This window comes from Lepidothrix coronata, unplaced genomic scaffold, assembly GCF_001604755.1.
Source record: "Lepidothrix coronata isolate B3197 unplaced genomic scaffold, Lepidothrix_coronata-1.0 Scaffold116, whole genome shotgun sequence".
Taxonomy (NCBI): Eukaryota; Metazoa; Chordata; class Aves; order Passeriformes; family Pipridae; genus Lepidothrix; species Lepidothrix coronata.
In genome coordinates, this window is record NW_016690296.1 from 673,592 (window position 1) to 696,699 (window position 23,108).

The window sequence follows — 23,108 nt, forward strand, 5'->3', positions numbered from 1 at the left end:
CTTCTCTCACTGGAAGACTTCCTCTGTTTTCACATTTCTGTAAACAGAAATGAATAGTCAATGCAGAGAAAAAAAACCACATTGAACTTTATTGTTATTATTACTCGTACTTTTAGAAAAAATAAAGTGAACAGCAGTAAAAGGCATTATTAGTTAGATGCAGCTCATCTTTTTAGCTGGGAAATCTCCCACTGAACTGCACATCAGCTCACATTCCTGGGGAAAAGGTGCTCCCAAGGGCAGTTTCATCAGCCTGTGCTCCAAGGGGAGTGTTTCCGGGGATTTAGGGAAGTCATTTATCCCTCGCTGTGCCCTCTCTCTCTCCCCCTTGTGGAGCCCTGACCTGCCCCACAGGTGCCGCGAGGCTCCGGCAGCCTCATTAAAACCACGGAGATTTTCGGCTGAAAGGCCCTACTAAAAATATTCCCGTTGCCACAGCAACAGACCCGGCGATACAATAGTGTGGCTCTTGGCAGGATATTGCCAAAGGAGCAGGGATGAGAAACCTGGGCTTCAACTGCCAATAGAGCAAAGGACCCACAAAAGCCTCACTATTTATATAACCACCTCTGGCTCCGGGTTTGTGCCTCTGTGCAGATCTATCGATTCGTGCAGTGCAAAATTCCAGAGGCAAACTTTCCTTGCAGCAGCACCTGACGGAGTACACAAAGGTCTCCTCCTTCCACAGGTTTCATACCAGCTGCCAGAAGGCTCAATCATTTCTTTTGATACGGCCCCAAGCACCTTCAGAGCCGTGTCAATATTTAAAATTGAACTATACCAATACAGTGAAGCCACAGGGAGGTTGCCCTGACTTACTTCACCAACAGTATCATGGCTGCTTGAGGTAAAAGATTTCATAAATATGCACCCACAGATAGTCTGCCAAATTCATAACCTGCCTCCTAAAAGTTTAATTTCGTAGAAGTGCTGAATATTCTTTAGCCCTTAGGGTTGTAGAGTGGGATTTAGTGGAAATTACCAGGAGTAAAGGCATTATTAGGATCAGAGCATCATCATTTCACAGCCTGAATGGATGTTACACCAAACTTTCAATCCCATTCTTCAAACTGGTTGCATAAAAACTACAAATAAAACAGGAAATCAATCATCTTGGCCTTCACGAGAGCTGCCCTCGCTCATTATCTCTGTCTAACTTGAACAAACATAGTTTTTGATATATTGTTGCTGAGTGAGTAGCTGGAAGAGAATTTAAGCAAACTGGCTTCCCGTCCTGTGCTCTAAGTTACCCAGTTTTCATCTCGAAAATTGGTCAATCTGCCAAGGCTTCACATAAAAACAAAGGCAAAACACAACTAAATGAGGACATTTCTTGGGAGTTCATCCTTTTTAGTAATTGCAACAAGAGGTCATTTGAATTAAAGCGCATCCACTGTTTATTCCCTGTGTGGAGTGGTTGCAGGAAGGGATTCAGTTTACATTATCGTCAGTCTGCCAAGAACTGACTTGTCCAGCTACTCAAGAAATAGCATCCAGCCAAATCCTTCTCCAAATATCTAATTGGCATCTCATGCTAATGTAATTAAATCAGCTTCAAACACTCGTTCCGTTGCCAAATTGTTTGAAGTACAGTGGAGCACAGGGGTACTGCCAGGGAGAAGATGCAGATTAGCAGAAGGAAGAAATATAAAACTTCAAGGATTAAAAATAGCATTGTACTGTAGAAGAAAAAGAAGGATTTTCAATTAAGAAGTGAGGTTTTATCACTGATATTTATAACAACATGAAAGCCCTATGGCTGCACTGACACAGAGAGAGGCTCATGTTAGTTGTTCCCCGTGAAGAATCTAAATCCAATTATTTTGCATACTTTGTCAGGTCAAAAGTTCTGCAATTCAGTACCCAAAGTTCCGAGCCAAGTGAGTTCTCAAATAAAAACTGGTGCATTATCAAAACAGTCTTGTAATTCCGTGATTTCAGGAAAAGTTTTCTTTAAACAAAAAAACAACCAAACAAACTGTCCCGCTTTGAAACAGCAAAGCAGATGGGGAAAGACCTGAAATGGAGGGGAGCATGAAGAAGGTCAGATTTTGTCATTAAGCCCAGTTATAGTATGAAGGTGAATATACACCAAAGAGGAATTCTACGGGGACAGCAGGCACACACCTGTATTAATACAGATTACACTCCTGTCATCTCTATTAATATATATTTACTGCTCTTGCAAAATACAACCTCTACCAGTTGTGCCACTATGGTTTTAAGTAACATACACTCACCAAAGCACTTCACTGTGTCATTTCAATGGGATGTGAGCACATACTTAAAGTTAAGCCCATGTAAGCCCTTTGGTGGAAAGGGATAAACTTCATTGTGTGCCTAAAAGCTCCCTGAATTGCAACCTCCGCTGCCCTGGCATTTGGCCCATTTGCAGGGGTCATTTCACGCTTTGTTTCCTTCCTCTACAAGTGATTCCCCGTCTTTCTGTGGAAAATAATATCTCCACTTAACATGGAAATATCAACTTTGGGTATAGAAAAAAAAAAAGTAAAATAAAGGTCATGTTTTAAGAACTTTTTTCAGCCTTTACATCACCAACCAGGGCAGAAATCCAATAGAGAAGAATGCACATACATATATTTTAATCAGTGGTTACAATTTTTCTGGAAGTTCCCCTTTCTTCCACATTAATCCCCAGCAATTTTTCTGCCTGACAACAGAGTAAAACCTCCCTCAACATCCGACCTACACTGATTTTTGATCTCCCAGAATAACAAGCTCAGCACCTTGAGGCCTCATCCCTCCTGTCCTTCACATTTTACTGGGGAAGGAATTACTGGGTAAAATGTGGCAGTAGACAAGGCTGCAGTAAGAGCTCTTCACCAGAAAAATAAATGAGTCAGGTAAATTAGTCCTGCCCCACTTCCCTGTAGGAATTAACAGCCATAGTTAGAACAGCACAACACAAAGAATCTTGAACTTTTTTATCCAAAAACAGCGTAGGAAGAGAAGTTTATAAGAAGTTAATGCACATTGTTAATGTAAATATGCTACCAAGAGGAAGAAAGCATTGTAAGAGGACCGACACCATAAAAGCAAAAACCTGAAGAACAGAATATTTTAGAAAAACACTGAAAATCTAAAGTTGAGCAATTACAGCAAACTGAGAAATAAAAGCACACAGCATCTCTGAAAATTGATCTTGGAAGCATACAAAGAGCATTCTGAGTGGAGCCTGACAGGTTTTTCAAGGACTTAAAAAGCATAAAGGCAACTGAACTGAATTTTTTTTAATTTTTATTGAAAGAAACATCCCATGCAAAGCCTTAATTTGCCTGTTTCCAGTGTGGACTGAATTTTTACAGCTGAATTTGAAACTCTTCAAAATAAGGGTTTATATAATGGAAAGGCTGACACAAGCCTGACTTCAGGGATGAGAAGCACAGCATCAGATTTTCCTCTCTTGCAGGAGAAATTACAAATGACTTCAACCAAAACCGCGGTAAAGAAAAGATAAAAATGATCAGTAGCTCTTTAGATCCATCTTGAAGAAAGCGCTTTTGAGTGGCAAATAAGATCAGATTATGAAGCAGGTTATAGAACAGCACATAAAACAGATGTTTGCCAGCATCATGGGAAAAAAGCAGGGAAGAATTTGCTTTTTTCCTGAGGCAGAACTTCCTCAGACACGCACTGGGAAGGAAATGGAAGTCAAAGCCAGCAAAGCTGCCCTGAAGAAAAGTAGTAACAGGTGCTGGTAATGCCAGAGAATGAGGAAAAGCCACTTTCCAGCATCTTTGGGGCAAGATGGTGTGTGATATCTACCAGCAGTCCATTCCCTGGGAATTCCAGACCATAATGGTCACTCTCAGGATGTCAGCAAACATCTCTTGGCTTCCTTGCAGAAACAGGAGCACTGCAACACTCCAGCAGCTGCAGGTCTGCAATGCTGGAGGAAAGTGGGGTGTTACCTCTGAGCTTCTATTTTTTGGTGTGTGCAAGGGAGAGACTTGTGTATAAACTATCCTTCTTTCTCCTGAGTGTATATTTGGGATTGTATTATAATTGAAATAATTTCTATTTTTATTTTTAATAAATCTTTTTCATTTTGGGCTCTAAACCCATCTGTGTCTCCTTTTAGGGAATCCACTACAGCAGGAAGTATGGGATGTTCCATTGCAAAATTCCAGCTGAGTTTGGATACTCAGTCTGGGTCTGAGAGATGACTTGTCACAGTGAGTTGAGATGAAAACAAGGACTAAAAGAAATGCCTGCAAACATGGAGATTTTCACTGATACCATATTCCCCGAATCCCCAGTGGTGCTGGTTTTCAGAAAAGCAACCGAATGACTGAATGGAAATTGGTGGTTTCTTTGGGGAGTTTAGGACAAGAGTTAAGCAAATAAACAAGTGCTGTAGACCAGAACATTCAAACTGGTGCCAAAATAAACCCAGACAAATGCTGTAGTGATTCAGGCCCTGGAATTGGATATATAAGAGTGTTCACAAATGTTCTCACTCCTAAAACAATAACAACAACAACAGAAAGTTACCGCAAGCACGGAGTGACTTTATCTCGGTTAATTCCTTAAAGGACCAGTGTAAACCTTGGCTGTGTTATGTTGCTGGCATTACATGACACAATCCAAGCAGAGCACATTCCCTAAGTGCAGATAAACTGGAATTCTCTACAAAACTACCTTGGCACCCCTTTTCTTCAAAGACCAGAACTCCTTTTTCCATTAGGAGTGATGTTCTTCCACCCCTCCCGGTGAAGCAACTTCCTCCTTTCTCCCCCAAACACCAAGCAACTGTTTGACATTCTGCACATCCCTACTCTGAATTTTCCCAAGGAACGACATTTAAGTGATCACTGTGAAAGCCTCTCTTTTCTTTTTCAATACCAGGCTAAAGGTCTATGTCATGTTATCCTTTTTCTACTTTTGTGGAAGAACAAACTGCTTGGGAATCACATTAAGAGCGAGTTGTGGGAGATTGCTAGACCTTATTACAAATTAAAAAAATACTCACACTGGGACAAGGTGAAATACAAACCAATCTAAGATATCTCAAAAGGCAACAAGCAGATTTTTTTTCAGATTCAAAACCTATCTTGCTTTTTTTTTGCTCGTTTTTTTTCATTTTTCTGCACCTCTGCGCTTTTTAGGGCTGGTCACGTCTGAAAGCAAAAATCCTGACTTCTGCCAAAAAACTTGTCATCACAGGACCCCAGTAGATTTTGGCAGGTGTAAAAGATAGTTTCCTGTGTGTCTATATCTGCTTATCCAGTTAAAGGGAAAACTCTAAGCCTACAGAGGTTCCTCCAGTGCAAGTCAGAATATGAGCCGAAAGCAATTTCCTCCTCTTTTATAGAAGTCAGAGTCACCTCCGAGTTAAACAGAATCCAGAAGGATTTCAGCATGAGTTTATTTCTTCTAATTTCTGTTTCCTTAGTTCCCTTTCTGTGATTCAAGAATCCCCAAAGGAGCTATAGTTTACCACAGCAGGAGGGTGCAGACAAATATAAGAACCAATGTTAATAATAAGATTATCTGATCTTGCTTTTTGTTTGAGTTTTGTGAGAAAATCTCTCCAAAATCCGATGATATGAATTACAGCAATGCTTATTTTTCTAAAGACTAAACAGCTCATACTCCTTTGAAGTATCTGCCCCAATTCCCTAAGAATAGCAAAATGCACCCAGTTTTCTGGGCTGTGGGGTTGCTATAGGCTGGGTTAGCACCTGCACACAGAAATACTCTTGAAAAATGCCAAGCTGAGTGAAAAAAAACCAAACCAAACCAAAACAACTTGCAAAAGACATAAATTTCCAGGAGACCCACCAAACCTACAGATCTCACTTCGGTTTACATCAGTTATAAAACATCTTTCTAAAGGGGATTCTCCAGGTCATTATTTACTTCGGGGGTTTTTAAATTTTATTTCCAGTGGCACAAAACTCCTTCAGAAATGTCCTATAAAGTTAAAGTCGTGCTGAAAAAGAAAAAGCTCTACGTGTTTTTTCAAGTTCCAGTATCTTTCTCCCACTTCAAAGGGCTTTAGTATCCTTGTAAAATAGAAAAATAATCAATTTGTTGACATGATCTTCCACTGAAAAATAAATGACTCAACGTTGCTGTCCCTGTTCTCAGTTCCTAAGAAGCCGGATTTTAGATATAATTTCTGGTTTTAGGTTTCATGCTTTGCTGACTCCTTAACTTAAATATATTACTGAGGAAAAAGGTGAAGCATAGCAGGGTTTTATCTAGTTTATATCATCTGCTTTGTTATTCAATGAACGTGAAATGCTTTTACTGACCTTTTTGGGTGGCACCCAGTTATGGCTGTTGCCTGTAACGTAACATTATTTCAGTACAACTTCCAGTCTATGTAAAATCACTTGAGAGGATGTAAATGTAATTCTGGAGGGAGCATGACAAAGTCTAAGTGTTATGCTTGTCATTCAAAGCACAGAGGTTACACAAGGAGTGAAATTGGGAACAGTATTAGGTACTGCCTGGGAATCAGGACTGGAGTGCAGCAAGTAAATAGGAAGGACCGGGCTGGTTATTACACTGATTTTGTTCCATGAATAAAGATAGCTCTTTAGTCTCCAGGGACTGCAGCTGCCTCAGATCCACAGATTGCTTGGGATAACTTACATGGAACTATATCACAGGGCAAACAGAATTACTTCCCAGCAGCGGTTAGGGCAAGAAACAGCTTGTGTGCATCAGGAGTGTGCACAAAGCCATGGCAAGTTAAGCTGCAGAGCTGAGTGACCCTTTCAAAGCAGTCCTGAAAGGAGCCTGCACTTTCCAAGTGTCAGGAATCTCTGGGAGTCCTGGAGCTTGGCATGTTGGACTTCTCAAGGTTCCAGTCACCAAATCTGACTGAGAATGTGACTGAGCTCGAGAACCCGATGGTTGTCTGCACGCTGATAACAACTGATTTTTTCCCCTACCTTGAAGGGAAGCACATCCCTTACAACACAAGTTAAAAAATGGTGTCTTGAAAATTATTAGGAAGTTTTTAAGTGCCCTGGCAATTAAATGACTGGGTTAATGAACTAATGAAAAGAACTGCTGTGAGTTGAAGCAGACTGTCAGCCCAGCATCATCTTTAGAAAATTACAGGGAACCTGCAATAAATCCAAGCCCACCCTTCCCTTCTGGCATCAGCTGGGTGGAGGCTCTTTCTATTCAGACCTGAACTCTGCCACTGTGCACCCAGCAGAGTTTTTGTTAAAAGACAAAAAGAGGGGAAGAAAACAACTGGGTGTAACTTCTTCGGGATTTGCATCTGTCTGGGTGGTAAAAAGCTGAGGGCAAAGTATGGGCAGTTGAGAAGCAAAGAAAAAGCTAAGCCAAGCTGTTCCTCTGTTGGAAAAAGGGGAAATGAAGAAAGAAAAGAGGAGTTTATGCTACTGATATGAAGCCAAATTGAAGTTTTTAGATGTTCTGCTTCAAGAGGTTTAGGGAAGGGCTCTCAAATGGCCAAGGCAGGCTGAACTCCTGCCACCAAAAACAGTGGCTTTCCCACTAGATCAGGTGGGATGAAGGTGATGGTGCAAGGTAAAGAGGAAGGGTACATGTGGTGGTGAAGAAAGAGAATTTCCCTTTCAGCAACAATGAATGGTGAGATGAGCTCACCATCCACCTACAGAATTCCTGCCCGAGCTGAAATAATCCAGAGAAATGCCTGTGCGCCTCCGAGAACCCAGACCAAGAGCTTTGGGCCTCTCCTGTTTCCTGAAGAGCCATTTAAGAAAGTGTTAAGCACAACTGAAATCAGGAGATTTAAAATCTGCCTTAGAAACAGAGCAAACTGATCCACACACAGCCACGGAAAACACACATAAAGAGGTGAAGTGACTTAACTGACCAGTTGAATAAAACATCTCTGGCTCCGGTGTCCAACTCAAACTTTGAATCTTTGAAAAGAAACACTTAACATTTAATTAGCAGAGTGCATGCTCACCACACAGTAAATCCACAGGCACTTAGATTCTTGCAGTGGCAGGAATGGGATGTGCTTTGGAGAGAGAGAGCCAGACCTTAATGGCAGGAATGTTTCTGGAATGGTCACAGTGGCAAGATGGTCAAGAAAAAACAAACCACACTTTTCACAAGTTCTTAAGTTTTTTACTTTGTTGTAGCAAATTGGACTTGTTTGGATTTGGAGCAATTGGGCCAAACCACTGGGTGAGTAAATAACACATTTGATTCAAAATCAACAGCAGGAGCACAGCAAAGTGATTTTGGCTCAAATACTGAATTCATGAGGTAGAAGCATTTCACCACAGGCTCATCATTTGCATTAGAAAATGTGACACACTTCATGTTTCTCCTGTTCTGACCAGCAAGTTAAAACACAGAAATGTCAGATCCATAGATCCTGGTTTGTTTTACCAACTATATATTCATGAGCACAGTACAGCTCTGGGTAGAAATACGTCAGAAGATTAGCACAAGGTAGTATTTTGCTTGGATCACCAGTACCAAAAAATATCGTTTCTGGTTTTGTTACTCAGACTAAGAGATTCTTCTGCAACTATTTGAAAGGTTTTGAAACCCAAAAATATTAATAACCTTTTTAAAGAGTCTCTTTTTTCTTTCAACTGATCCCTGTTATATACTCGTTCTTTAATATTTCCAACAAAAATAAGCTGTTTACACCTACCTATTGCCCACGAATGTCTGACAGTCAGACAGTTATTTGAACTGAAAGTTAATAATTTTGAGAAAGGCATCGCTGGAAGCAATGAACAATGCAAGACAAATGCCTGGTTTTATTGTAATGAATATTTATGAAATCTTTCTCACTGGACTCTCCCTGTTCTTCACAGTATAGCCTTGCTTGTATTTTTAAATATGATGGTTTTTGCTGAGATGCTGTTGCTCCTATCATGGAACTTGGATGAAATCATGCTCCTTACAGCCCTAGCTCTTTTCCAGTTCATGACTCAAGCAGCTGAATTATTATTACTAAAAGGCAGCCATTTGAGACATAATCCAGCTTGGGTATTTCCGTAGAAGGGACATTTCACTAGGAAGGTTTTACTGTCCTTTCTGAGCTAGAATTCAGTTAAAAAACAGTCCTATAGCAGTGATATTCACCTGCTGCTTCTTTATTACCAGTGGCAAGAAGCAGCAGAATCTTATATAGATCAAAATGCACTGTGAGGCAGCAGGAAGAAAAACTACCATTTGTGATGGTGGCAGGGAGAGAAAAATGAGGAATTAACAAGATAAACAGTTCTGGGAATTTCTGCATCAGAAAGGCAGGTAAAAACACTTGGACAAAATCTCACACGTCTGCTAGAACCCACTGAACATTGACCCTTTTTTATTTATAATGAAAACATACAGCCTGTGGAAGGTGAATCAGATTTAGAATAATTCATCTCAGACCCACAGAATGGTTTGGGTCGGAAGGATGTTAAAGCTCATCTCATCCCACCCCCTGTCATGTGTGGGGACACCTTCCACCAGACCAGGTTGCTCCAAGTCCTGTCCGACTTGGCCTTGGACACTTTCAGGGATGGGGCAGCCACAGCTTCTCTAGGTGACAAAACTGAACAGGCAAGTAGAATTATAGACTAAAAGCTTTGGCTTCGACCAGCAGTCCTCAACAGGTTCCTCTCAGAATCAATTTACAGAGCTTAGCACGGACGTGTGCCTGTCACCTCATCTCCTGAGCTGGAAGACTCAGGTATATAATTTCCAGGTGGATGAAAACAGTCCTGATCCCTGGACTATGTACACAGTGGAAGGGCAAGAAGGAGAAACCTTTGCCAAGGCTGCTGGGGAAGTCGGTCTTGGCCCATCAGAATTAAGGATATGGGCAAACCGCTGGCAGGAAGTTCATGGTTGTGGCTGCCCACATGTGGCTGAAGTGCTGGGGAGCTTTTGGGTTCCCTCCCCCAGCCTTTCCATGGCTTTGCTGAACTGTGCCAGGTCTGTGACCGCTGGGAGAGTTCCCACATTCCTGTGCTCCCAAGGCCACAGGCAGCACAAAGTAAATTCACCCAGCACTGATTCACACTTATCTGTTATGGGGAATCTTAAACACACAGGCAGCGTTGTTCCACTTTTAGGGATGGAGAACCTAAGACAGACTGGGTCCAGTGAACTCTCAAGGAAACCTAATCTTTATGCTCCTTTTCTTTAATGGCAGTACCACTAAAATATGCCACCTGCTCTATGAAACTCTTGTATTTAGTCTCCTTGATAGCAGGAACAACACAGAATCAGACATTTTCTATTATGAGCTATTTAGCTCATTTCTGAAAACTACTGGAAACATTTGTGCTCTTTAGTGACTTCATCTGGTTCAGATAATAAATTACAGAAAATTGATTGCAAATTTACAATCTCATTACTAAACTCTAAACCACAGAATACCAAAGAACATTTCTCTTTTACTGAGTTAACTCTAAACACATATTCATGGCTTAATGTGATCTGCTAATTAATTAGGACTGGGTCCTCTGCCACCCACTGATTACAGCCCGACATACAACAGTGAGTCATTAAAAATTTTTAACTGACGTTCTATAAATCATTCAGCAGCAGATCTTAACCAGTTTGTAATTTATTTACTCTGTTCCCTGCGCCTCTGCATAAACAATACGCATAAACAATTTGCATACTGTGTTCCTACGTATGGAACATGCAAAAAAGTAGATTTTATTTAAAGACCAGTCTACTGCAAGGACTCAAAATTACAGATTTGGGTTTTCCAGCAAAAAAAATTTTGGATATAAGCATGTTAGGTATATTGTGTCTGAGGTGTACTAGGAACTGCCAGACACAGACCAGGACACATGGACCATCAGAAGCTCTTTGCTGCCCATGTATCTGTTTATTGGGACCAGGTTTCATTAGCATCTCTGTAAGACACAAGACTGCAGCAACAGATTTCAAAGCTGCCAAACCCCATAAAACCCAATCAAGAAAACAAACCCGAGGGATAAAATGATTGAGTGCCTCGAAAGGTACCAAGTTCTGTTACCCAGCTGGATTTTTTTTATGGAACTCTGCTCTATCAAGCCACTTATGGTGCAATTCTGGCACCACTGGGTGAGACCTCATTATCTGGGAGATAACAGGACTGTTTACAAGGAGAGGGAGAACTCAAGGCCACTGGGTACATTAGAAGAGTGTTTCATTTGAGAACTGTCAGGTCAAATTGCTTCCACTTCTTCTGTTATCCAACTGTGAAAAATACAAGTATGTGTGCTAGGTAGAAAAACAGACTAAATAAATAAATAACAATAAAAAAAATTCTCTTTCAAGCTTAGGGTTTTTAATGCAGTATTTGTGATTAGTAGTTACAACGGGCAAGATACCTCCTAGGAGAACCTTCCTCATTAAGAGCCAGAGCTGAAAGCAAAGCTTGAGTGAGTGGAGTGAACAAAGTGTTCAACTGTGGCCTGTCACACTGTGTAACACTGTGTTTGCAGGGCTGAGACAAATGAGGGGGGAAAAACAAAATGTAGTTGATAATATTGTAAATATTTATATTGGGCCAAAGTACCCTCTGCAGTGCAGGCAGAGGTTCACAAGATATGAAGGTAGGAAAGTCCAACCTCCTGCCAGGTGGGGTCTGGCAGAACATGGTCAAATAATTTACAGATTATATAGAGATTACTTGACTCATCCTCAAACACAGCAACCTCTGGACTGAATAAAGGCAGCCCTACAGAGGCTGCAGTTTCTTCAGAAGGAAGTTAATTAAAAGTGTTAAGAGAAAAAGAAAAGGCTTCTCGGTCAAAAATCCCCTTTGCAAAGACCACTTCTATGAATAGAACTATTTCTGTAACTGAATGTTTACCTGCTGCCTTCACTCATTTGGCCTGACTGTTCAAAACTGATCTACAAACTTACTTGATAAAAGAATGAAAGTCCCATTATTGAGAATACGTAAACTTAAGTGTCTTGTTTCTGATTCCTCATAAGAGCATTAAATATTTCAGAAAGTTCTGATTTCTCATTATTATCATCATCTCCTTGATGGATGGATTGAATCCTTTTTGTTTTGGAATAAGCGTGAGAAGTTGTCAAAAGGATGAACTTTGACAGCATTGGGTTTTTTTTTGTTTGTATTTATGAAAACCAGCTGGGGAGAACAGAAATATTTTTTTGTTTGTTTTGTAGATTCTAATGAATATCTAGAAATATAAATGAGCCCGTGGGTATTGGAACAAGATGTTCTGTCATTTAGAACTGAGGAGGAAGTGCCTACCTGGCAATAGGAATCAGCACATAAACAAGTGGCAGGTTCCTGTGCGATTACAGAGACCATACAATAAGGTTTTATGCATCCAAAACTAAGCTCACATTACTGGAACAACACAACCACGATGAGGATGGGGTAGTTTCCCTTGAGAAATAGGTCAGGAGAGGGAAACTGCTGCTCAGGATCAATGTGCCAGTTATTTTCTTCTTTAAAAAGCCTCTACGTCGTATCAGACTCAATTCTTAATTCTATCACTCTTTCTCTTCCGTTTAAAAGGCCACCCAGCACTTTTGTCAGGGTACATACAGAGGTCTAAGTTTTCTTTATCCTCGACACTGATGCAAACAAACAGCAGTGCTATTTAAGACAGCCCTGAAGAAAAGGCAAAACAAACAGAACTTTGAAATAAAAAATGAATGGCGTACTTTGTCAGGAAAAAGAACCCCAAACCTCAGAATGGATAACCAGGGACTGTGTCCAAGAGAAAGAGATGATAAAAGCCAGCACGAACTTGTTAAGGAGAAATCATGCCAAGCCAATTCAATTTACTTTTAGAGCAAAGAGACCTCGGATCATGAAGAGAACACAAGTTATCCTTGAATTTATCACAGTATTCATGAGATACATAAAAAAATCTTTGAAGTTAACAGTGATTAAACCTGCACTAGAACATTATGATCAGCTTGGATTCTGTGTTTCAATAAAAACTTGGAACATTGGATAAAGTTGAAAGGAAATCAGCAGAAATTGTAACAGATCTGGCAGACATGGCCCAAAGGAAATAAATGCTGGATTAGGATTATGCAAATGTTGGTGCAGTCCTGTACTCCTAAATGCTGTGAAATGGAAGAGAGTGATTCTCTTTCTTCATGTATATGTTGAATAAGACAAGGAAAAAAAGGATTGAATTGGATCAAGGAAGATTTATGAAAATCTTCACATTGTAAAAAGCCCTGCAACTGCAAGATTGGTTCAGGAGGCTTTGGAATAACTCCACTGGAAAATTAAGAAAGAGCTCTACAGCTGTGTCAGGAATGACAAATACATTTGGTACGTTTTTGGGGGGAAGGCAGCGGACTAAATGATCTCTTGAACTTGCTTCCAGCCTTGTGATTCTCTGATTTCATGGTACATTCCTTTTTACCACAGAGCTACGTGTTTTACATTTTACTGTTTAGAGCATTTCTCTCAGGAATTACATAATTTTCTTTTATTATTTACTCTTATTATAGTCGTTTCACTTCATATTCAGTATAAATATTGTAACACTGCACTCTCCTACTTGAGTTTTTTGATTTCATTAAACTTTTCCCTCTGTGAAATACCCTCTTGAAAATTGCGTAGCAGCAAATAATAAATGAACGCCAGCAGAAGGAGAACCGGAGTGGGAATCGTATAACAGGAGGAATTCTCCTGTTTCACAGCCATTCAATTAATTTATTTCCAGCAGGCCAACTCCATTTCCCTCCCACCAGCGCAGACCCCGGGCCTGTCCCCACGGCTGGGGCTCAGGGAACACTCCTGTGGTACAGGCTCAAATAAACGCTTCACAATTTCCTACTGACGCCTCCCCTACGGTTCAAGTGGTTCCTCTGCCAAATGGGTCAAGTCACAGAGTTCACATTAAACATCACTATATCCATCAGCAAGAAAAAGTGGAGTTTCAACATTTCGGGGTGTTGATGGAAACCGAAAAGCTCTGACTGAGACGTAGTGGCTGCAAGGCAAACAGGTGACACCCCTCTGCAAAATCCAAGGCACCACCCACTGCTGATTCACCCACAGCTATTCCCATCACTTTTTTAGCCTGTACAGCATTAATAACACGACATTAATCTCTTCCAAATGCTCCTGGCACTTAGCTCTGCACCTCAGTCCCGAGGTGCTTCACGTTCCCTCTTTCACAGCGCAAGTCTCAGGCCCAACCCAAAACATGTTGGTTTGCACTGAAAAAAAAATAAAGGTCCCCTAATGTTATTCTTTTAGAAGTACAACATCTACAGTTCAGGGAATGGAAAGTGCTTTACTGGTATTTATGAATGAAGACTCACAATGCTTTTGTGTTTTCCCTGTGCCAACAAAAGAAAAAAATCCAAGAAGAGGTTAAGTGATTTCTCAGAGTTCCAAGATAAGCCTGTGGGAACACTTCATTTTAACCCCCCTTCACCCAAACTCTGCTCTTCCTGCTGAAGCCCTATTAGACACATCCCAGGGATTATCAAGATTTCTTTAGGATGCAAATCCTGTTACATTCACCACTTTGTATGCAGGGGTCATTCCCTTTCACTGAAGTACCACATACACTTATTTATCTGGGTCACTTTATCTCAGCCTGTTCTTTTTTTCTTGGATTAAGTTTTCAAGGAGAAACCTTTACCAGTCCCCACTGCAAAGTATTTCCTTATAAGGAACTGAAAGTACCTGTTTTCCAGTCTTTCTGAACATGTTCTTTCCTTCCAAATTCAATTTGGTTTCTTGTTTCTTGGAAAAGACACACAAATACCACTTCTGTTATCATGATGCCAACATTTGCAAACTTGTTAATTCTCTTCCTCTGTCCTAAGAGAGCTTAGAGGTTAAAACCAGTAAAGGATTTGGACCTTTCTTGTAAAGGTAGGAGGAAAAGTGAGTGGTTTTATCTTCCTAGCATAGTTGTCAGAGCTTTAACTCAGATGCTGTGAAGGTCACTTAAATTTTATAATAAACCCTTTACCTCATAGCTGGGCTAAGGACTCACACAGAGGCACAAGTAGTTTGCTGTCAAGATGGAGCCTTTTACAGACCTGTTTGGAAAGTAAATATTTATGTACAAAACATCAGTTCAAGATTCAGGGGGTTTACAAAACTGCAGCAGAAAAGCAGAAGTATTTTAGTGTATTTTAAGACTCAGTGTCCAAAACTAGAACTGGACAGATCTCAGGTGCACAGGTCCTCCTATACATTTACTCTAAAATCCTCTCCTTGGTAAAGTAAGTTCCTTTGTGTTTCTGCACAAAGATGCTCAAACCCAGTGATCCCAAACCCAAGCAATGAGAAGTCTGTGTCTGTTCTGGAAAACGAACTCAGGCAGAGGAGCAATGAAGATGTTTGCCTGCTGCCTCCACCTCTGAGCCTGCCATTCTGCCATCCACAGGGAGATGAAGATCTCCACGGAATCTTGTGATTTTCATCAGCTGCATCTCTCGTGCTTTATGATGCATTTGAGAGAGAATGTCAGCTTTGGTATATTTAAAAAAAAAAAAAAAAATCAGTGAACTGGTAAGTTCAAAAAAAAGCTTCCAACCACACTGTGAGGTAGAACATTTAAGAAAACCTGATAGACCATTGAGTCATTATCCTGATATTTATAACACTAAGAATAATAACATCCTGAGGGATGAGAGAACACAGAGAGCATGTACAGTCATCCTCCAACCAGCACAGCCTCAGCAGAGGAAGACGCTGTTAAAATAATCTCCCTGATTACAGTCAAAAAAGGACACAAATTGCAGAACACATCACATTCTTCCCTCAGCCTTTTGGGAAAGTGCTGACAAACTCCACACGACAAGCCCTTGGCAAAATGTGAGCAAAAGAGTCACGATAAGATGAAGAGTGCAAATAAAATTCCCAATTACAAGCAGGCATCTAGTCAATGCTGAGGCCTCAAAATTACCAGATTCTCTAAGGAGCAAGTAAAAAAAGCAAGTGAAAACCTGTGCAGTTTTATTTTGGTAGCCTGTGGTAACGGAGTTTCTAATGTATCTGTGTCAAATTGTTTCTCTGAGCAGTCAACATTGTCTTACTAGTTCTTCATATTCAGCCTTATACTTAATTATCTCCCAACTAGACAGTAGAATTCCTTGTAAATGTATTTACCTTCTCAGTCTCTGCCCTGTGTAACATACTTGATCCTGAGACAGAGCTCCTAGGGGCAAGTAATGCAAATTTGTAATCAATGAAGGCTGTCTCAATCAGATTTAGGAAATGCATGTTATTTCCATATTTGGTATTTTCTATCACTAAAGCTCCTGTGAGACTCCCATACCAATCCTCTGGGTGCTTTTCTACTTCATTATATCTGGTTGCCTGACTAGTATCCCTGCTCAGAGACTACAGTTCAGTTCCTGACCCTTTTCCTTAAAAGATGTGGCACAAAAGGGCTTCTAAAGAAATCTTAGCAGCACCACAGTTTGCCAGGCGTTGTGTGAGCCACTGGATCAGCTGCCCCCACAATTCCTGCCACACAACTCTGCTCTTCTGCTGTGCCTGCACAGATCTGCTCCTGCCACTGTCACACACAAGGGCTCATTGTGGCAAGGGCCCGAAGTGGGAAAGGGGAGGGACAGCCAAAAGTTCTTGAAAAGCCTCTGTTCCCAGCGTTTTACTTCAGATCCCATTTCCAAAACAATGAATTTAAATGTCACTGTGCTAATTCCTTCAAACACGGGTATTCATTACAGAGCCAAGAAATCAATTCTGATCTTTGTTGGCAAAGAATGGAGAAATGCACTCGGGGCTGACTGTTTACACAACAACAAAGGCTGCACAAAGCAGCTGCTTTTCCAAGGGCTGGCTGAGCAATCCTCACAGCAAGGTGGGAGCAGAGGGGCTGCTGATGCTCTAGTTTCCAGTGCAGAACAGTGACTTGGAGATGAAGAAAGGAGAACAACAGAAATCTGAAGGATGTGAAGGCCGATTTTTGAGTGCCGGCAGAGGAAGTGTTAACAGGATTGAGCTGAATACTCTATTTTCTTGGCTGCTTGTTCTCCAGGACAGGAGACAGCTCAGCATCCCGGCCAGCTCTGTGAGAGCCATCCTCCGAGCACAGCCCGGGCTCCGACCGGCCAGAAAAATCCAGGAGCCCTCCAGCGGCCAGAGCTGCCTCAGACCCTGACACAGTTCCCGTTCCTTTGGTTTACCTCCCTCGTGCAGATCTTTAATGGAAAGATGCGCTATTTTTACCCATTTTGACACCCTTGATGGATGGAGGCCCTGGCAAGAGTCAAAAGGCTGCTATTTCCTTGGCTTTGGAACTGCCTCGTCCTACTTTCAAATAACCCAAACCATTTTACTAACTGTGCATGCTGGAATGTATTGCTTTAGCTGGGCTTTTGGGAAATCAGAGGAGTGATTTATTCTCTGAGTGTTTCAGTAAAAAGTAAGTAGATGACCCTGGCAGAAAGCTTGAACACATTAATAGAATTTTAAATTTGCAAGCTAAGAATTGCATGAGGTTAACGTGTACCCTTCTACTCACCGAACCACCCTCTGGTGACTCGGAATTTACTGTGCCTTCTCTTGATGTAAATTCAATTCTCTTTCTGCTGAAATGCAGAGAATTCTTTTATTCTGTCGGTGAAGGGAAGAGGTGTATGAAGGAGACTGAACACTTCACACAAGAAGGACCTCTGCAGCACTCAGGGGTCAGCATCCCACTGACCTTTATTAACAGGTAACCATTACTTGAGGAGGATTAATGGGCTTTTCTGACATTCTTTTGCACGTTGGGTTGTGCTGTCCTCGGATATACCCTCAGATATTTCACCAGGTTACTCAGGAAGCAGGGCCCTACCCTTTACAAGACTGTACTTGCTGAGACAACACACCCACAGTGCTGGGATGAAAAGAATCCAGCTCCAGCAGATCTAAGCAAGGCACGGGATACTCTTAGGCACGATAGGGAACTGCCACCTATTTCAACAGAAGTGAAATTCATTCCCCTTTCTAGAGCTTCAAGGAAATAAAAAAAAAGCTGTATTAAGGGAAAGCAAATCTTGTTCCTACCAGCCAGCCCTTTACTTAATGTTATTTTTGGCAAGTGCATTGCCTGATAACCCGGGACATAACTGCTGCCCAGGGTTTTGGCATGACAGAGACCAAACTGCAAAGTTCCTGCATTTCTTTTACAGAGCCATGAAACTCAAAGGCAAAGTGTCCTCCTTCAAACAACCTTCAATTGTTAATGACATATTTTTTGAAGGACTTAGGAAAAAGCAGAAGGCAATGTTACACTATTTTTACCACACTTTACTGCTGCATTACTTTCAGAAGAACGCCCCACGAATAGATTACAGAGGTAATACCTGTGCTCTCACCAGAACCACACGTGGGTGGTCAGCTCTTCCAGAGGAACTGACTGACTCAGACAACTTTTGACACGGCTGTAAAGATGCAGTTATACCTTTCCACCTCAGTACATGTTCCAACTGTAGTATCACAGCTGTCTGCAACACCTTTAGATCCTCTTCAGCACACTGGGCCAGATTCTCAGCTCATACTGATTTTTCACTGGTTTATTAAGCTACAGCCCCAAACTGATGTCTCCTGTTTAACAGGAGATAAGGATGACATCCTGTTCCCTAGACAGACATCAGATTGGATGCAGTTCTGCTCCAGCTCTGCTGCTCTGACTCCACTGTGCTCAGATGGGGTTTATGGGGCTTCACCACCTACACTCGGCATCAAATCCACACACAGCCAAGAGTCACCCTGACAATCCAACCTGGAATTTAAAACCTGTAATGTTAGTGTGAGCCCTGTTGGACAGTCTGTTTTCTCTTACCCAACTGGCCCAATATTGTCCTGAGAGGCCCAAATCAAGCCACAAAAATGACAGACTATCTTTCACCTACAGTCACCCAAAAGAATTAATCTCAGTATTTTGGAAGAAGGGTTTTAGGAATTTCAGTTGCTAAGTAAATACTTATTAAACTCAGAAAAATACCGCTGTGTTTTTGATACAAACATCACTTATCAGTTCCTTTTAGCTGAGAAAGACTAATGGATCACTTCCACTCTCCTCACTTCAAATCTGAATTCAGCCTCATGAAAATCATTGATTTTACACCAAGGCTCAATTTGCTCTTTAATTATTTGAGACTGCAGAGTGGCTAGAGAGCTATAACATGTATTTTTGCTCACAACAATCCATATCTGCCATATTTTTCTTGTTAGTTACTATTTTATGAGAGATTAATTGGTTACTTTTGGTCCAGATGACACATAAGCACAAAGACTTGGATGAATTGTCCCTGCTGTAGGACTGACTTAAGCATCCTTAATCACTGAAATGATTTTTAAACCCTCATTTCACAAACCCAAGGACTTTTTATTTCAATAATATATCTTTTAGCTCTGCAGCAGAATATGAGTGTGTTATAAATAAGCTATAGCTCTTTCCTACTTTACAGCTTGTGAAGATTAGCTTTTTCCAGAGATTGCTTGCTACGAAGTAAATATACTGGTGCCCTGCTGATAGGTCCATTATTTCTTTATAGCTGCAAACAAAGCCTGTTCCCCCCTCTAGATACCTTTGACAAGCTCTTGAAAATATGCCTTGCACAGACACTGCCAGTGAGTCACTCACAGTATCGCCCCAAGTGTATTTGAAACAGCTGTACTTGTAAAAGCTTTCCCAGAATCTCAGCTGATCTCTGCTCTTCCCAGCCTGGAGATGAGGAGGGAAGATTTGATGGGGGGGGTTCACAAAGGGTCCAGCTGTCACCCAAAGACAGGAATTGAGTTCTAAAGTGTGTGGCCCTTGCCCAACAATCCAATTTTCAGTGCAATATCTCTGTGGATCACAACCATGACAGCAGTTCATGCTGAGTGTCACTAGTCTGTAACCCTGAGTAAGAGCTGGTTCTGCTCCAGAGTTATGGACTCCAGCATAGACACAGGGAATTCTTTTCCACCTTCCCAGGTGCAGTGGGGAAAGAGACAGATAAAGTTTGCCAAGAGTTTGCCAAGGAATGTCAGGACAGGTGGTTCTCAACAGCAATTCAGCAGGGCCTCAATCTCTGATTCAAGACCAGAGCTGCTACACCTGGAGTTTGTCAGCAGACAACAGACCTTCTGAAAGAAAAGTGGGATATATTTTTTGAAGGTAAACGATGGAATTTATCTCGCCTAACAAGGGCTGCAAAAGCATCAAGGCACACAGTGCCTAAAAGCCTGAGGTGTTGGCTGTGATGCTCGTGGGCTGAAGAGATCTTGTGATTTGGGCATGGCAAACCAGCCCTCTAAAGAACATCACTGGTTTGCTGCATATGCCAGCAGTCAGTGTGGGGCTTCCCTGCTAAGGGAGGATTTCCCTGCAAGGCATTGGGCAGACTGGATAACCTAAATTCCTAGGAATAGCAACTAGTGAACCACAGGGGCTGCTGAAGTTCCATGGCCCATGGATAGGTTGTGATCTGGCTGACCATCCTGGACAAGGCTGGACCATTCTGCAAGAGAGAAGTTTGGCTGCCTGGGGCTACTGTCATCCATGACTCCTGAATTCCTTCTATCTGATGGCTCTCCAGAGTACAAACCAAAGCTGATGGAGCCCTGATACATGAGAGCGGGAGCAGAGCCAGCAGTTTAGCCATCCTAAATATGGGAGTCTTCGCTTAACCACGTCTCCCAATGACATCAGCCATCCCTGAGGTTTCTCAGTACCTTGGAAATGGGATTTTTGGTTCCAGTTCTTTGAGTAGTGTCCATATGCTGAGAGGGAGAGAGAAGCTGTAAGAAAATGCAGTGATTTTTCACTTCTTTAACATGGAAAAGCACTGCATGCCAAGAAATGTCCTCTTTGTACTTGTTCAGACAAGTTGCTAATGTCTATATTGCAAGATCCAGGAGATAAAATAATCTCCTTTCTGTGTGCGCATGTGGGGAGGAAAAGGGCTGGCAGAATGTAAATTTTGACTCTGTTGAAAGCACAGCCCTGTGGGAATAACTTCCTACCATGCTCAGCTGCAACGAGGAAGCTCTGCTGGAGAGAAGAAACAGGAGGATCTTTGTGAATGCTGCCTTTTCCCCCCCTCTGTGCCTGTCGAGATTTAGCAAGTCCTTCCCCACAGTCTCATTGGTTGAGTTGGAGAGATCTCTTCTCCAAAGGGGTGGGAAAGGACAGCTCTTTATTTCAAACATATGGTGAAAAGGCTGAATATCATGTTGGGAATTTGCAGCTGGGAACTGGAGAGCAAAAAGGATATGAATTACCAAAAAAAATCCCAGCAATTAAATCATAGCTCAGAAAGGGGGAAAGGAATAAGCAAGATCTTTGCAGCTGGAATAGGGCAGGATTTGCACATTCATTTTATTTATTACTCCAAAATAAACTGAAAACAAGGCTTAGAAGTGCAAATGTGCAGCCAAGCGGTGGAAGGGTGGGCAGTGCTTGTACAGAACATTTTTTAAAGATTAGTCACTTTAATATGCCCATATGTATCTTCAAAAAAAAAAAAAATGGACCAGATTCTCTGTGGGTGTAAAAGGCAGCAGTTCATAGAACTCAATTATTTATATTAGCAGAGTCTCTAGCTAATGTTTCTACTGCTGGCAAACACCAAAGGATAAAAACTCCACAAAAAACACACATAGAGCAGCAAAGTGGGGAAGAGCAGACCTTGCACGAAGTGCTTCTCTTCCTGCTAAAAATACATATTATTCTTCCTTTTAAGTTTAAAAAGATTTTGCTCTAGAAGTCTAGTTTCCTGAAGCTGTGTAGCCAATTTTAGTGGCTCCCACATGTCACAACACTGAATATTTGTGCCAGCCTGCCCATTCTCAATGGAGGGTGTTTGTTTGTTGGCTTTCCAAGCAGCCACCAAGGTGAAACCAATCTGGCAATATAGAGCATGGTGAGAAAAGAACACCAGCTCTGATACTCATATATATATGTGTATGTATATGTATCTATATTTTTAGCTTAACTCCCATTTTTCCTGAGTATTTCTTCGAAAGAACCTTCAAAGGTAAAATATACAAGGTTATGCTTCAAACACACAAGCTGTGACTGGAGTCTGACCTATGGTTCTCTGTGTCTTCCAAGAGGGATAGAAGGTAAGGAGTTCTTTATCAATAATTTGATCAAATGCAAAGCCATAAGCTTCTTTCTTATATAACACAGCAATACAAAACTGGAATTACACAAATGTTTCAGGAAAAAGTTCTCAAAAAAATGAGGAAAAAAAGATGGTCACATCCTTGTAAAGGACAATCGACATCTTACAGGGATGTGAAGTATTCTTTTCACAGGACTTGGAACTTTTGTGCCAGTATTTACCAAATAGAGCATCACATGCCACACAAAGGCTCAAATTCACTTCCCATTTACAGCCATGCAAACCCTTCTCAAGGATAAAGAAATATAATCTCAAAATAAATCTGGTCTTAAAGATGTTGGATTATGATCCTGCTTGAGAAATCTTCACTACAACCTGAGAGCGAGAATTCTTCTAAGTAACTCTGACATGGTATTTGGACAGCTGTTTAATAACAACATAAAATCCTGCTGGTTGAGCTCTATTATAGTTTCTCCCTGTGCTTCCAGCTGGCCCGTGCCTGCTCCGAGGGGAACGGAGACAAGAGCCAAAGATACACATTGCTCTGTGCAAGAATCAGAGAGAGGAAAGGCTGAGAGCCAAATCAGCCCCTCTGCTTTGAGGTGCCTTGGGCTGGAATTCACACCAAGACTGGCCAGAACCAGAATTCCATAAGGGAATGCAGACACAGATCTCATAGTTCTATGCATGTGGTCCAAGACCACTGAGGTCTTTTCACTGCTCTTTGGTTGCACGTGCTCATGGATGACCCACCTCCCTGTGGGGGTGAGGGTTTGGCCTCTCTGTGGAAAACCCAGCTATCCAAGGATATCCAGGGAAACCTGACTTTGACCTCCTCATGGAAAACGTGGACCTTCAGCCTACAACAGGAAAATGTTGTGATACATAGGAGCTCATTCATGTTTAGATCTACATAACATCACTGGGTGGGGTTAAACCATCTAAAAGGGAGAGTTCAATTCATGCAGCTTGCTGGAAAAACAGCACTGCAAGCATGTTTTATCTGAATATGCAAATCTATTAAAGACAAAACCATGAAAACACATGGGTTTTATCTTTTGTTTCAGAAGAAAGCAGAAAAAAGA